Source organism: Prionailurus viverrinus, chromosome A1 (assembly GCF_022837055.1).
Source record: "Prionailurus viverrinus isolate Anna chromosome A1, UM_Priviv_1.0, whole genome shotgun sequence".
NCBI lineage: Eukaryota > Metazoa > Chordata > Mammalia > Carnivora > Felidae > Prionailurus > Prionailurus viverrinus.
This window is the reverse complement of record NC_062561.1, coordinates 79999616-80013686: the sequence shown is the minus strand read 5'-3', so window position 1 is coordinate 80013686 and position 14071 is coordinate 79999616.

Below are 14071 nucleotides of genomic sequence, written 5' to 3'. Positions count from 1 at the left end.
GGGGTTGGGGCGGGGGGGTCAGTCACCTGCCCTGGATGGAGGAGGGTGTCAGCAATAATGCCGAGAACACATTTATTCACAGACGTGAGGGTGAGCCCCTCCAGGCCTGCCAACTAGGATATGGGGGCACACGGAAACACACGGAGCCTGAAGGCCCAATTTCACAGAGAGAAAGAGCTTTCCCAAGCATGGCTTCTCGTCTTCCGACAGATTCCAAACTAGGTAAAAGTGCATTTGACCCTGGAGTTTTGTGCAAGGTGTTGACGACACAGAGAAGGAGGGTGGTGGGTCTGGTGCTTGCAGACAGTGGGGCAGAGAAGGTAGGGGTGAGTGACAAGAGGCCCCGCCCCCCTCACCCCGATCCTCAGCCGGGCCGATTCGCACACACAACAGGGATGAGCACGTATTTGTCAGACAGGCGTGTAAGTGAATGGCGGTAGAGCTTTAAGCTAGAACAGGGTGAGTTTTAAAAATGCCACGTATCTGTGCTCCTACCAAGGGAGAATACCAAAGGGAGAAAACAAGAGAACAGAACGATTCCCAACTATTATCACTCACTCACCACACACGTACGAAGGGCACAAAAGGGATTGAACACCTATCAAAAAAAGATAAGATTCTCATATTAAATTTTACACACACGCATGTTCTAAAACAAAGTGACAGAGAAAGAATGCAAATAAACGGGCGAACAAAGAAATGTAAGACAAATAAAAAGTGAAAAAAACCCCAAATAACAATATCATTATCAGATGAAAAGGAAAAATAAACAGTAGGGGATAAAGTGGGCTACCTTAAAATTTGGTTTTGGGGGCGCCTGGGTGGCTCAGTTGGTTAAGCATCTGAGCGTCTGGCTCAGGTCCTGATCTCCCGGTTTGTGAGTTCAAGCCCCACGTCAGGCTCTGTCCTGCCAATGAAGAGCCTGCTTGGGATTCTCTCTCTCCCTCTCTCTCTCTCTCAAAATAAACAAATAAACATTAAAATAGTAAAAATTGATTTAGGAAAGTATAATTCATTACAAGAATATAATGGCCAGGAATACTTGTGAGCCCAATAATATAGCCTCAAAATACATCAGATACAAGCTGCGAGAAATACAATAAGAACTTGGCAAAGCACCCTCTCGTGGTACATTAATAATATGTTAAGTAGAAAAATGTTAAGGAGAAAAATTAAATAATGTAATTAATACATTTTATTTACTCAATATTTGTGTCAAATTATGTTCTCTTCAAATGTCCACGGTACAGGTACACTGACCATAGTCTGTGTCTCATAAAAGAGGCCAATAACTTTCACAGGCCGTATATGTTTTCTGACAACGACAAATAGAATTAAAGTAATAACAAAAGTTCAGTGTAAAAACAACGCGGAAATTAGCAATACTTCCTACGTAGCTCTTCAGTGGCAAAGAAAATTAAAACTAGATAGATCGTTTAGAAAATGGTAATGGTGAACGTGTCATGTACCGTAATATTTGGGACACCAGAACCAGGACTGGGCTAGGAAAGACTGTAACTCTTTTTTTTTTTTTTTAATGTTTATTTATTTTGAAGAAGAGAGAGAGAGAGAGAGGCAGACTGCGAACAGGGGAGGGGTAGAGAGAGAAGGAGACACAGAATCCGAAGAAGGCTCCAGGCTCCGAGCTGTCAGTACAGAGCCCGATGCAGGGCTCGAACCCACGAACCGTGAGATCGTGACCTGAGCCGAAGTCGGACGCTCAACTGACTGAGCCACCCAGGTGCCCCGAGACTATAAGTATTAAAGATTTTTATCTTCAAATAAGAAAGAACAGAAATAAACTATCCACTCCACTCAGAACCCAGACAGCCACCACGAGAACGACAACAACCAGGCGTCATGACCCGTAACAGAAGCATGAGTACAAAAGTAAAAAATAGACAGTAGAAATTAAGGAACAAAACCTGAAAAAATAGCGTGAATAAAATAACTCAAAACCTGATTCTTTGTAATGAAATGTCAACATTGACAGATCTTGGGTGAGGCTATGGAAGAAGAGAGAATGGGCAAATGGTGGGCCCGAGAAGGAGAGCTTGGCGGGGAGGTGCCCATAGCAGGGAGGGTACGGAGCTGACTGTCCGCCGGGACCCCAAGATGGTCACCTAACCTTCTGGGCCTCGGACCCCCTTCTTCACAGTCAGTTACCATTTGTAAGGTACTCAGAAGGGGATTTTTAAAGGAAAATCTACGTTAAGCAAGCAAAGCATATGGACGCCAAAAGTTAAATGATACCATTCACAGCCACGTGATACTACATCTTGAAATCTAGCTGAAATGAATGAATTCTTAGGGAAATCTATTTGGTAAATGTCACTTACAAGAGACAGGACACTTGAATTTATCAGTGCTGCAGGAGACAGGAGAGGCATTCCAATGGGAATACTCTTCTGCTGGTAGAAAATATGGTTTTCTTCACTCTTTTGTTTAAGAAATACTGATTAATTATCTATGATGGGCCTCCTGCTGCTTTCATTCTAGGGATGGTACCATAATTTCTTTATCTCCATTTTTAAAAAATGTCAAAAGTAACCTGTGCTTCTTAATAAAAAGAGAGAGAGAAAGACTATCTACTGGTAGAGACAAACCTCCAAGGGCGTCAGGTGTTCCCCTGGTCCCACCTGTCTGCCCTGTGTCCTTATAAAGGTTTACCCACTTATCTATGTGTCTGTCATCTCTCTGTGTCCCATTTCTGTGTGTGTGTGTGTGTGTGTGTGTGTGTGTGTTTAGTTCCCATAGGATAAAATTATCCATTGTTCTGGCTGCTTATCTTCCACAGTATGGACGTTCCTCCGCGGTGGCACACAGTGCCCTAATTATGCAAGTTTTACTGTTCTCCACACAAGGTGTGTGACTGAACCACCCCAGAGGAAAGGTAATCCCAGGTCGCTCGCTCCTACCGCTTGGAGAACAGCGGTCCAAGGTCAAGGTTGTGTAGAAGGCCAGGGTGGCGTTTCAATTGCATGCTGATTACGCAATCCTACTTGAACCGCCGGTGCCCCTTTCTGCTCCGGGAGTGTTGTTTCCTCCTCTTAGCTGCTCTCCTACTTCCTTCTTCTAATACACGGGTTCTAATGTCACGGGTGCCAACTCTGGAGCCTGTCAGGAGCCTGCTGGGTTATTGTTGTTATTATTATTCCGGTGTTCTCTGAGGGGGAGCTGTTCTAGCCGGCCCTCATCACCATTATCGTCCACGCTGGCGGCTCCCTTCTGTCTCGGGTGGCCCCTGGCTTGGTTCATTTTTATGAATGAAGGCCTGGGTTGGGTTACGTGGGCGCTGATTGTGGGTTTCCTCTGCAGCGCACATCTGTTTCCTGAACAGGCCTCTCCCTTGAATGGCTAACTACAGGCCCCGCCAAAGTGGGGGAGGCATCGACAGCAGGAAGAGTGGGGCGGGCATCCTGGGGACCTCCTCCTTCCCACGCCCCTCCCGGGCCGAGTGCCAACCGGGGAGGCTTTTCCCTGCGAGCTGATAACCCGGCACAGACACTTCCTAGATTCTGGGTTCCTGGCTCCTGTGCCGGCTCGGTGATTCTCCCGCGGCACCCCTAAGCCAAGAGACCTCCTAACGGTCCTGTCTGGAAGCAGTCAGGGCGCGGCAGCTTATTAACTCTTTGCGTCCTTTTTGTAAAACTAGTGTCTAGGCATTAAAGGAGGAGGCAGGGTTTCTCCCTCGTGCTTGAAGAACGCCGCTGATGAGTAGTAGGCTGTCCGTGGCTGTCGGGAGCATCGCAAAGTCTCGGGTACCTCTTCCCACGGTTCCTGGCCCACCTGGGTTTTCCAGGAGCTGCTGGGCGTCTCTCTTCTCGAAGATAAGCCGCACAGGAAGGAACACAGCGCGCTATCAAGGTGAAGTGGTAAAGTGCCCGGAGCAGGCGTGTCTCTTGGCACGTGTTAGCTGCACAGGCCCCCTAAACTGTGAAAGCTCCACCCAGGACCCAGGAGGGTGCTCCGGTGGCCCGGGGTCCCTGCTGAGCAATCCCATGCAGGTGTGAGGGTCTGGGGTTACTTGGGTCTGATCTGCACCTTTTATGCATCAAAACCTCCCCGGGAAATTTGTTTCCTTTAGGAAACAGTGTTTGGGCTCTACCTTTGGGAGGAAAGTTTCCTCTGACTGCCGCTTATAGACTCTATTTCTGGATGAGTGACGGGGGCTAACTGACACCTGCCCCCCCATAGTTGGCTCGGGACAAACTGTCTATGCCCTGGACTGTGAGCGCGGACCTTCCCCGAGGCTCACGTGGGCACTTCTCAGCACGTCTCTTCCACTGCCCCTCCGTGTTTTCTTTTCCCGCACAGTGAAATTTTCACATCAGTGTTTATATCTATCGTTTGTTTAAACACAGACATTTGAGAAATAGGAAACATAGACAAATTGGAAGCACTCTATCACTCTATTTAGTGTGCCTGTTGAATTGCTTCGAGATTCTGATGGGACTGCCCAGCAGTTAAAATTTCTTAGAATTTTATTTGAATGAGAACAGAGGATTTTGCATCCTAGTGGGTCTTTTTATATTCCACACCGTCCGCTATTATTTAGCTTGAGCCAAAATTGCCAAAAAATCACAACCCCTTTGGTTTCTACATCTTTAAAGAAAGATGTTTGAGGTTCAAAGGTAGCCAATAACACGATATATTTAGGAGTTAGTGAGAATGGACATGGGAAAATTACCCTTTTCTGGTTTAGGGATGATCCAAGCAGAACCGCAAAGAGCAGGTTTTCTCTAAAACGAGCTCCATTTTGGTGCCTGGGTGGCGCAGTCGATCGAGCGTCCGACTTCGGCTCAGGTCATGATCTCACGGTTCGTGCGTTCGAGCCTCGTATCGGGCTCTGGGCTGACAGCTTGGAGCCTAGAGCCTGCTTTGGATTCTGTGTCTCCCCCTTTCTCTGCCCCTCCCCTGCTCACACACTCTCTCTCTCTCAAAAATGAATATTTAAAAAAATGGAAAAAATATGAGCTCTGTTTTAAATGAGAAAAGAGCAACACACCCTCATTCTTCCCCACTGTCCCGAACATGATTTTATTCCCTTTAAGAGTCTATACCTTCAGCTCTACACCATTTATTCTTTTGCTGCATTTTTGGAGGCACTGTGCCCCCTCTTTCAAAATTTACTAAGCAAAATACATTTTTTTTTCATTTTTATTTATTTAGTTTGAGGGGGGTGGGCCGAGAGAGAGGGAAAAAGAGAGAATCCCAAGCAGAGCCCGATATGGAGCTTGATCCCATGACCCTGGGATCATGACCCGAGCCAAAATCAAGGGTCAGATGCTCAACCAACTGAGCCACCCAGATGCCCTGCAAAATACAATTCTTAAGAAATCTATAAACCAGGGAGCAAGTTTGGCATATATATATATATATATATATATATACACACACACACACACACACATATATATGTATATACACATATATACGTATATATATATGTATATATATGTATATATACACACACATATATATACGTATATATGTGTATAATATATATACGTATATATGTGTATATATACGTATATATATTCTTATATACTCTTTCTTTCTGGCGTATATATATTTCTTTCTTTCTTTCTTTCTTTCTTTCTTTCTTTCTTTCTTTCTTTCTTTTGTTTTTCATTTGCTGAGATTTACCTAGAAGGAATTGAGGGAGCTGCAAATCTGAGGCTCTCATGCCTGGCAATTGGACCCTGGAAATAATAATTTCAGTTGCACACTAGATTAGCTGTACATTTTTGAAACATGTATTATAGGGGGATAGTTTTCAAGTGGTTGGAAGGCTTGGATAAGGGACCTCAGTTTGTAGAGAATCTCCTGTGGGTCAGGGTTTTGCCATACTCTGGCCGGATATCAAGCGGCCCACTGTTTTGGGAAGGAAAAGGGAAAAGTGAAGGCTGGGATGAAATGAATTCGGTTCATCAAAGGCAGCTTCATCCCATGTGTAAATTCAACCACCAGATTGTCACTATTCACTCAGACCTCTTTCCGGAGTCTCTGACTCCTGTCTTCAGTGCCCTGGAGACGTCTTTGCTTCAATGTCCTGTAAATGTCTCTACCTCAGTATGTCCAGAGCTGAATTAATTATCCCTTGTCCTTAATTGATCTCTCTTGCAATGGAATACTAATTCTCTTCGTTGTAACCCTCTTGGACCACTCTTCCATACCGTCTGCAGAATGATCCCAGTAAAACCCAAACCTAATCGTGTTTCTCTCATGATTAAAAATCTTTAATTTCCCCATTGCATTTGAAATTCATTTAAAGTCCCTTCGAGTTTTTCACCGTCCCATCTTTGCCTACTTTTCTACCACTCAGGCCTTTCAGCCACATACTTAAGGTGACGTTTTCTTTTGGTGTGCCATTCTATCTGTTGTCACATGTGTCTAGACTCTTGGGACCACCCCAAACACTCCCCCAGCTGTCCCCTGTCCCTGGCCACCGCTAATCTATTCTCCACCCTGAGGGTTTGTCTTTTCCTTAATGCCCTACAAATGTAATCCTACAGAATACAAGCTTTCAATATTGGCTCCATTCGTTCATCACAACGCCTTTACGATTCATCCACGTTGGTGGGGGCGCTGACTTCGGCTCAGGTCATGATCTCATGGTTCGTGGGTTCAAGCCCTGCATCGGGCTCTCTGCTGTCAGCACAGGGTCTGCTTTGAATTCTCTGTCTCCTTCTCTCTCTGCTCCTCCCCAGCTTGTGCTGTCTCAAAAATAAATGAACATTAAAAAAAAATTAACCCATATTGGTGAGTGTGTCAAGTTCCTTCTTTCTATGGCTGACTTAGATTCCATTGTACCCAGGTGCTGCTGTATTCACTCCCCTGTTGGGGGACATTTTGGGTGTTTCCAGTCTGGGACAACTATGAGTGGAACTGTTATAAACAGTCATGCACAGGTTTTTGTGTGGACACACATTTTTATTTCTTTAGGGCTAATGCCCCGGAGTAGGATTGCTGGGTCATATGATAAGGGCATGTTTAACTTTATAAGACTTGTAGTTGCTTCTGATGTAGTCTTAGTCATGTGGGCTGTTATAATAAATAAACCCCGAGGCTGGAGGGCTTATAAATGACACAAGCTTATTTCTTGAAAAAAAAAATTTTTTTTTAATGTTTATTTTTAGTTTGGAGAGAGAGAGAGAGAGAGAGAGAGAGCGTGAGCAGAGGAGGGGCAGAGAAACAGAGACAAAAACCAAAGCAGGATCCAGGCTCCGAGCTGTCAGCACAGAGCCGGACGCGACGCTCGAACTTGTGAACCGCGAGATCATGACGTGAGCTGAAGTCGGGTACTTAACCAACTGAGCCCCCCAGGCGCCCCCGCAAGCTTATTTCTTACAGTTCTGGAGGCTGGGAAGTTTCAGATTGGATGTCTGGTGAGGAGGGGCCACTTCCTGGTTCACGGACAGCCTTCTTCTCCCAGGGTCCTCACCTGGCATGGGGGGGCGGGGGGGGGGGGTGGGGGGCTTGTGTGAGGACACTCATGCCATTCATGGGGGCTGCCCTCTCCCAATCCAGTCACCTCCCCAAGGTGTGATTTCCTGACCCCATCACGCTGGAGGCTAGGTGTCAACATACGAACCTGGGAGGAGACCCAAGTGTTCCGTCCACGGCACACACACAGCCAGGTTTGGAAAGCGTGACTGTGCGTATCATCATCTCCATGTTAGTGTCTCCCATAAACGACAGGCTGCTTGCAGACAGAGACTACACGTGTTACTTTTGTAACCTCTGTATCCCTAAAACCTGAGTGCCACCATGTGCTTCTTTACAGTCACATAGATAAGAGATGTCCTCCACGGGGCTGATACGTGGGGCGTCTGCAGGCTGCCCCCCCAGCGGCATCCCCAGAATATTCGACACACCTGCAAGGTGATTCTAACCCCCCCTCCTTCATGCAACACAATTATTTTTAGTGACAATCGTGTAACAATTGGTAATAATCGTGTATTCTTGATTTGTTCTTTAATCTTAAAACAAACAAAAAATAGCAGTTAAGCAGTACAGACTCAGTAAAATATTTCATGAACTAGAATTTGCATCTGCCACACAAAAAAATATTCCATCTTGCAATTTGCTCTGTCTCACTGTTTTAGATTTGAACCATAAATAAAAGCTCAAAAACGATCACCTTGAAAGACAGCGTGGAAATAACTCAAGCCGTGCTTGCCTCTATAGTTACTGGACTGTTGGTCCCTATTTAGAACCTAGGGTTCAAATGCAAGCATCTGTCTTAGCACAGAGGCCGGAGAAGTACCCGGTGCACACTTGAACAGGTGGGTACCACCAGGATCCCCCCTCCAAACGGAGGCAGGTAGCTGAGCCTGGAGCAGGGTCCCCCCTACCCCTAACCTGAGTTCTCTGGATGAAAGTCCAGGTAGCATCCGATGTTTACTAAATATAAATGTATTAACTGACGCGGACATACCTGCACTGGTCCCCTAGGGCTGTAGGAACAAAGGTCCCACACACCGAGCAGTTGAAGGCAACAGGGTTTTATTCTGCCCCTGTTCAGGGAAGACGGAAGTCCAAGATTAGGGTTCTGGAGGCCTGGGTTCCTTCTGGAGCTGCACCGGAGAATCTACTCCAAGCCCCACTCGTGGCTGTCAGGCTTTCGGGCTGTCATAGCCGCAGCCGCTGGCCTTGCCTGGCTTGTGGGGATGCGGCTCACCCTCCCGCTTCCATCCTGCAAACTTCTCCCTGCCGGTCTGTTTCCCTTCCCATAAGGACACCGGTCAGACTGGATTAAGGGTCCACCCAATTTAGCCTGAATACATCTGCAAAGACGCTCTTTCCGAATAGTCACATTCACAGGTACCAGTGGTTAGGACTTGAATGTCAGCTTTTGGGGGGACACACAGTTCAACACAAAAGCACGCCAAACTCAACAGTGAAGCAGCCGCTGTTTGGAACTTGGATCAGCGAATGCTTTCCTGTGCTTGGATTTCATCACTGGGTTTACGGTGGTTAGCTTTGGTGACAATAAAGGCAGATGTACTTTAGTGGGTTTTGTGGTTGTGCTTAAGTTCCTTACTAAGGGGACTTAGTGCGTTTGTCCCCAGCCCAGCCCTTGGGAATCCTGTGCTTGAAATTCCTGACAATGGTCCTTCTGCCTTAAGGCCCTGCTTTCCAAACAGAGGTAGGACACCAGGAAGGCAACATGATGGCCTATTGTTACAGGGTCCTTGAAGCTCTGGAATAAACATCACTTTGCTTCCAGAACGAGTGTCACTGGGTGGCAAGCAATTTTAATATAATCATGAATACGGTGTAAACTAGGTTGTGAATTCTTTGTAGACTTTAAAAATTAGGTCAAAGACAACCAAACAGACCATAATCCCAAATAGAGCCCGCAGTTGCTTTCCTGTGTCATTAGGTGAAACTAAGACACGGCGGGACGTGTCATCTCACACGGATCAGACACGGAGCGTTTCTAAGCATGACTCTACCACCTCTTTGCTCTAACTCCTAAATGGCAACGGAAATAATCCCACCTTCTCATTATCTCAGTAAACAGTTTGTGAGCACGCATCACACGGGGAAAGAGCTTCTGAGTCCTTGGAGACGTGTTTCCCAAGGGCTTGGAGCCGGCTCACGGCAGGGTGGGTGTTCTCCACCTCCTGCATGGAGTCAGGTAGTAAATATTCTAGGCTTGTGGGTCAGACCTCTCTGCCCTAACTGCTTAGCCCTGCCATTGTAGCCTGCAAACGTCCATAGATAACACAGAAACCAGTGAGCATGGCCCTGTTCCAACACGACTCTACAAAAACAGGCGTTGGCCAGATTTGGTCCCTGGGCCGCGGATTGCCGACCTGTGACTTAGAGGAGACATCGCTGGGCGGACGGAGCAAGCAGTGATAGCGTGGAGAGGGCAGGGGAGTTTTCTACGTGTTAATCTTCCATCTTTACGGAAACTTGGGGTTTTTTATGCTCTCACAAAACAAAATTGCCGTGGAGTCTACAAGTGAGGCTTTGATTTCGGCAGCTCTGACCCTTCACGCACGTGCTGCCTGTCCTCTGAGATGCTGAGACGTCACCCAGCGATGGGGGACAGGGAAAGGGCAGGGTGTCCTCTCCATCCCTCACCCCTGTGCTGAGCTGGAAGTTTTGGAACCAGGGTTCCCCAGGCTGTGGGGTCCTGACTCTCTGCAGGTCATTACAATCAACTCAGTGGGTCATAAGCCACATTTAAAAACAGATCTGGGGGCGCCGTGGGGGGGGGTTGAGTCGGTTGTGTCTGACTCTTGGTTTCGGTCATGATCTTAAGGTCGGTGAGATTGAGTCCCAGGTCCGGCTTAGCGCTGGGAGCTCAGAGCCTGCTTGGGATTCCCTCTCTCCCTCTCTGTGTCCCTCCCTCCTCTCGTGCACACGCTTTCTCTCTCTCTTTCTCTAAATAAATAAATAAAATAAAACTTAAAAAAGAAAATAAAAATAAGAAACAGACCAGGTTTGACAGTGTGCGGCCAGCGTGGAAAATAACGAGGCGCATCATTTACAGGACACAGCATTTCGTGACTGCGGTTTACCTGAGCTCAGGTGCGAGAGGCTTCGCCTGTCATCACGCGGAACAAGCGGTAGGAAAAGAAAGTCGTTCCTGTGAAGTGAAAGCTTTGCAAGGGGACAGCCAAGTCACTGACGGTTTTGCTGTTCCGTTCCAGGTGGGGGTGGCAGTGGTGAAAAATACAGAAACCCGCGGAGAAAGATCTCGCCCTTGGATGGCTTCCCGAGGGCTTCTTAAGTACTTTAAAGAAGTCCTGGGGAGAATTAGGGAGAGGCACTAAGGTGCTGTTTGCTTTCTCTTGAGAAATGCTCCGGTCCATCTGCAAGATCTGCCTCTGTCTCCGAGCACACATTGGCCCAGGAGAGTGTAACGTACGCACAGGGGACGTTGTGACTGCTGCTCACACCGGGCAGGTGGCGGGTCCCAGCTCCTGTCTGTGGAGACGCTTCTCCATTGGCAGGGGCCCTCCCCTCCTACCTGGGGGCTGATGTCAAGGTAAGAACCACGTTAGGAGAATGAAAAATGGTTGGCTTTTTTTTTTTTTTTTTATGTTTATTTTTGAGAGACAGAGAGAGAGAGAACACGGTCAGCTCGGAGCCTGATGTGGGGCTTGAACCCACAAACTGTGAGATCACGATCTGAGCCCAAATCAAGTCAGATCCTTAACTGACTGAGCCCCTCAGGCGCCCCAAGAATGGTTGGCTTTGGTCGCCCCTTTCCACTGTCCCCTGGTCACTGCCAGGACCGACTTGTGGTGCAGGGCACAGAAGACTTCAAGGACAAGCCCCCGGCCTCCCCACGGCCTCCTTCTTGGCAGCCAAGCGCCGCCCTCCCGCACTAGCTCTGCAAGGACTGATGGACCTGTGCTCGCAGAGGCCTCTGCTCACCTGCCCTGGTGGGAGCTGGGGCTCTAGCAGCATCAGCCGGCCTCACTGCTCCAGCAGGGCTGGGAGAAGCCAGCAGAGGGTAATTCACACAGCGGCAGGTGGCCTCAGTGGTCATGCTAAAGGCAGGGGAAAAAATCAACATTCGGAAGAGCACACCACAACCCAGAATTCTGCTTGCAATGTTGAGGCAAGCAAGGTTTTACACTGAGCGCACAGAAGATGATAGAAATAACAAGGCAGGAAATGCCAGGCACCTGACTCGTGCCCTGATGTCTGAGGCCTGAGCAGTGCCTGCAACCCAGGCCAGGCTTCCAGCAGCTCTCAGCCACGGGGCCTGGGGCCTGGAGGCTGGGGGCTGGGGGCTGGGGGCTGGGGGCTGGGGCCTGGGGGCTGGGGCTGGTGGTTAGGGCTGGGGCCTGGGACCTGGGGCTGGGGCCTAGGGGTTGGATCTGGGACTCGGGGCCTGGGGCTGGGACCTGGGTCATGGGGGCTGGGGCCTGGGGCCTGGGAGCTGGGGGCTGGGGCTGGAGGCTGTGGCTAGGGCCTGGGGCCTGGGGGCTGGGGGCTGGGGGCTGGGCCCTGGGATCTGGTGACTGGGGCTGGGGGCTAGGGCTGGGGCCTGGGGGCTGGAGCTTGGTTTGGGGGCTGGGTCTGGGGGCTGGTGTCTGGGGCCTGGGGGCTGAGGGTTGGGGGCTGGGGCTGGGGGCTAGGGCTGGGGCCTGGGACCTGGGGGCTGGGGCCTGGGGGCTGGGGGCTGGGTCTGGGGCCAGGGGCCTGGGGGTTGGGGGCTGGGGCGGGGGGCTAGGCCTGGGGCCTGGGACCTGGAGGCTGGGGCCTGGGGGCTGGGTCTGGGGCCTGGGGTTTGGGGCTGGGACCTAGGGTCTGGGGGCTGAGGCCTGGGGGCTGGGGCTGTGGGCTGGGGCCTGGGGCCTGAGGGCTGGGGTCCGGGGCCTGTGAGCACATGTCTGCACCACCGGCGAATTCTAGCACAGAGGAAGAAATGTCTTCTCCCAGAAGGGTGGTGGGTTGGGATGGCACTCTGGAACTTTTAGTTACCTTCTCTTCTAATATCCATTTATGAGAAATCAACGCAGTGACTGAGGTTGTATGTTGTCTGCTTTTCGAGATCCCCTGGGCAGAGAAGGGAGGGGTCTGCATATTCACCGCAAACGCTGTAGATCAACAAATGCTCAGACAGCTTAGCCACCTGAAGGAGTGAGCTCAAAGCACCTGGCGTCTTTTATCAATGTATTTCATTGTTACTATCACTCACTATTTATTATATTGTAATTATTAGATACATATTTTATTAAAAGTATACACATGAAAGATTAGTACTACAAGCACTCATATCCTCACCACCCAGCCTCGCTGCACGTTATTAGCATTTTCCCCCCGCACTGCTTTGGATATTTTTTTTAAAGATTTAATACATCCAAGTCCGTGGGGGCCCATCCTCCTTACCATCCCCTCTAACGTACTGTGAGCGACCGTTTCTGTCGGGCAGCAGGGGTGAAGGCCTGGCTGTGCTGCCTGTCACTTTCCCTGTGCGAGCGACGCACAAGCGACAGGTCACAGGGTGTGAGGGAGGAGAGTTCCAGAATAACGCCCTGTCTGCATCAGCCTTGGTGTTGGTTTTGCGGCGGAGAAGACATACCTTCTACTATAGGGGTCTGTTCTTCCCTGGGCAGCAGTTTCCGTGGCGGGGAGCCGGGACGCCCGGTCGTGGAGTAAACACGCGGCTATAGGGTGAGGTGGGAGCCCCGTACCTGCCTCAGTGTCAAGGTTGGCACTCTCTCAGCTGCACGGGGAATTACGGTTATGTTTTCCGCATTTCTGCACAAAAGTAGCTTTCTAGTAATGGCCACGGACTGCTTCTGGTTATGAGGACAGAGGGAGTTTTTCCGTTGTGGTGCAGGGGTCGGCGCCCTGCTGTTAGTGAAACTTCCACGAGCGTGCGATCCCCGACAGACTGAGGCCTGGCCTGGGACAGGGCGAGGTTCCTCCTTGCCATTCCCAGTGAGCGAGGACAAGCATTCTGGAGAAGTTGTTCCAGAAAGGGATCGGGTGGGACCAGGAGGCCAAAGGCAGGGTGTAAACCTTTTGCGAGAGGGGCTTGGGGGGCAGGTGGGTTTTCCCGGGGCCAGTCACCCTGGGCAGGTGCCTGGGATGTTGCCAGTGCCGTGGACGCCAGGCCTTCTGCGGAGAAGCCCACGGGCAGGTGTTCTGAATGCAACGGAACCACGACCCTGCTCCCCTTCATTCGCGTGCGTTCCTGGCGCTGGTTTCAAGGGAGCCTAGGTGAGGCCGGGAAGCTCTGTGACAGTTGTCGGGGCGGCAGGAGCAAGGTACCTTCTCGACACAGACGTGCTGCACCTCTGCGGTCTCTGAGCTTTCCGGCCGCCAAGCAGTGCACGTCAGTCAGTGGAAACCATACAAGAGATGCCAGAAGCCTGCGTCTGAGGCTGCCCATGATGCATGTCTGGTGGGAACAGCATGGGGATTCCGGAAAGACAGAAATGCAATCCTAAGGACTTTGACTTTATACTCATCTCAGAAGGGAAGCCATTTGGAGGCTGTGGAAATGTATAAAGCTCCAAAGGCTTTGGACCCAACATTCCAGGGGGGTTCAAGTCCGGCCCCCGGCTGGACACCTGCCAGCCCTTCC